The 3,122-nt window shown below is 49.6% G+C and overlaps 1 pseudogene; it reads right to left on the bottom strand.

The window, feature by feature from the left end:
* Positions 1-2,273: 2,273 nt before the first annotated feature.
* Positions 2,274-2,732, bottom strand: LOC110304489 (annotated as a pseudogene).
* Between the last annotated feature and the right edge of the window lie 390 nt (positions 2,733-3,122).

Here is a 3,122-nt window from a genome sequence, read left to right as displayed (position 1 = left end):
ATCTGAGTCCTTACCTGGGTCCTTATCCAGGTGCTCACTGGGTTTCTCTTCAGAGCCCTCGTGTGAACAGGGGGATTAGATTCCACAATCCCAGTGCCCACTGGAGAGAGGCCACTGAGACATGTGGCAAGTGTCCACGTGAAATAGAAGTAGGGCACACACCTGCTCACACCTCTCACCCCAGGCCCTGTGCAGCAACCCTGTAATCTCCACAGTGGCTTACAGGGCCATCTCTAGACAACCCCGGGCGGGCTGAGGGCTCTACCCAGCCCCTCTGTGCTGCCTACCTCCTGACACACAGATCTCCTTCAGTCGGACTGCAGGAACCCTACAGCTGATTTAGGAGCATGGCTCAGGACCCAGAATGTAAACCATTTCTTACCAGGAATGTGTAAACACCCATAAAGCAAAGGATTTGGGGCCTGGTCATGTGGGCCAGCGGCCCATAAAACCTCCATATTGATCTGGGCTCTGCAGCAAGCCCGTAAGCCGGGAGATGATGGAGGGGCTGCGACGTGGAAACCCGTAATCTCCCACCATACATCTGAGGTGGCGTGTTTGAAGTCCTGCCCTGAGTTATTTACATTACTTTTGCAGTGTGTACTGGAAGGGCATTAGCCCAAACTCCTGGTACTGAGGCTGCCAGGGTCCTGGTCACTTAGGAATATGGAAGGAAGGGGACAAGGGGCTCCTTTAGAGAACTGCTTACTCGCCAGAGTTTCTGCTGAGCCAGATAATCAAAGCCAGACCATCCAGGGCACACTTCCTCCAGCCAGCTGCACAAGGGCCACTTTACCAATTCTCCCGTGTCTGCCACCTGATCTGCCATTTACTCCGTAATTGTTTTGCCGCACTGGAGATGGAACCCAGGAACTCTTGAATGCCAGACAAGTGCCCTATCATGAAGGTATATCCCAGCTGCTGCCTTTTATTTTAAACTACAACTCTTTTAACATTTGCTTTATTCTGACATGTCTGTTGAGACCATCTGCTATCAGAGTTTCGTTTTTTTCTCTCACACATTAGAATGTGTTCTCAGGGGTTGGTGAGGAGGATCCGAGGGCAAAGGTGCCTGCTGCCAGGCCTGTGGCCAGGACCCACAGAACCTGCTCCTGAAATTGATTCTTTGACCTCCACACCTATGCTAACACACACACACACACACACACACACACACACACATACACTGTAAAATATTTTTAAAAAGGGCTCATAACTTAACCTGACAAATGCCAACCCTGGCAAGGAGCCTCATACCTGTTATCCTACTGCTTGAGAGGCAGAGGCGGGGGATTTTGAGAAGGCTAAGGCCAGCCTGGGCTACAGAGAGAGTGACCCTGTTTCAAACAACATCACCAACATTGGGTAAGTATCCATGTGAAACCATCCAGCTATGAGGGACCCTAGTTTAGAAATTGCTGACAGGATTGCATATGCTTGTGTTACAAATCGAGGAATTGAGGACCATATGTGAAGGGCTTTCCCCACAGTCCTTCAGGTACAAATGGGCTGACTGGGGACAGTGGGGGTAACATTAGCAGGGGACAATCCCTTGATCATTCAGTCACTAAGCACTCCACACTGGGCGGAAGCTCCTGCTGTTTAGTTGCAGCTGAGCCTACACCTGTGAGAGGCTCCCTCTCGCTGTCCCGGTTTTACAGATGAGAGCTCTGACCAAGACTGCAGAGCTAGCTGGTGTAGAACCTCCAACCTGTCTGTCTGTCTGTCTGTCTGTCTGTCTGTAACTCAGACTGCCCTGGGAACTTACTATCTTACCAGGCTGGCCTTGAGCTCATGTTTCAGCCTCCCCAGAGCTGAGATTAGAGGTGTGTGCCACGACACCCAGACAAAGTCTAGTACCCAATCATCGGAAGAAGAGCGGGGGAGAGAGGAGTAGAATGAGATGCTGCCTGGTTGTGTCCCTCTCTGCTCACCCACTCAGAGCCCCATTTCATGAAATCTTCTCCATAGCAAGAGCTGCTTCATAAGACAGTGTCCTTCCCAGTGCCTTGGATACAGACCTAGCGTGACACTACAGAAGACACTACTCCATCTTTTACATCCTTGGCTACTGGGGATCCACTCAGGGCTTCTGTGGACTTGAGAGGTCAAAGTCTACATCTGTCTTAGTCACTGCTCTATTGCTGTGATAAGACTTTTTTTTTTTTTTTTTTTTAAGAAAACTCCATTTACTGATCCTCAAACCCAACACAAAACTTTATGCACAAGTTTCACAGGCCTTTGACTTTGCGCCACGGCAGTGTTCACTGAAGTCAGCATGCTTCTGTCTCTTTGGCCTCTGACTCTGCTTTCTGAGACGCTAAGAGGACCTCTCATGCTCTCTTCCTCTGTAGTCTCTCAGCATTGGTGATCATCATCGGATGCAGGGGGAAAAAGTCAGACAGACCTAGAAGATTCTCCATAGGCTTAGGGAGGTGAGCCCCACAGCCAATCCAATGCTGGATATGGTCCAGGTTGAGGGCAACTAGTTTTTCTCCATGCCTGTTGGGTAGTGGGTCATAGGAGCCCAACTGCTCCACAAATCAACCATCCCTGGGGCACTTGTGAGCAGCCACAATGCAGTAAAAAGGCCGGTTGGTGCAGCCACCCAAAGCAAGGCGTATGGTTAGGTGGCCTCTGTGGTAGGCTTTGCAGAAAACGGTTGCCTTAGGTGCCTCATCTGTAAAACGATTTCTACGATGTGTGGTAAAAAACTGAGAGAGGCTGGGCATGGTGACACACGCTTTTAATCACAGCACTGGGGTGGACCATGGTGCCTCGGCGAGCTGCTCCCCAAGGCAACTCTTATAAAAGAAAGCATTTAATTGGGGGCTTGCTTACAGTTAGAGGGCTAGTTCATTGTCATCACGACAGGAAGCAGACAGGCATGGTGGCACTGGAGCAGTAGCTGAGAACTTTACATCATCCTGATCTGAAGGCATCAGGCAGAGAGAGAGAGAGAGAGAGAGAGAGAGAGAGAGAGAGAGAGAGAGAGACTGGCCTGGCCTGGTTTGGAGTTTTGTTTCATTTTGTTTTTGTTTTCTTTCTTTCTTTCTTTCTTTCTTTCTTTCTTTCTTTCTTTCTTTCTTTCTTTCTTTCTTCCTTCCTTCCTTCCTTCCTTC

Source organism: Mus caroli, chromosome 11 (assembly GCF_900094665.2).
Source record: "Mus caroli chromosome 11, CAROLI_EIJ_v1.1, whole genome shotgun sequence".
NCBI lineage: Eukaryota > Metazoa > Chordata > Mammalia > Rodentia > Muridae > Mus > Mus caroli.
This window is presented reverse-complemented; position numbering and strand designations above follow the sequence as displayed.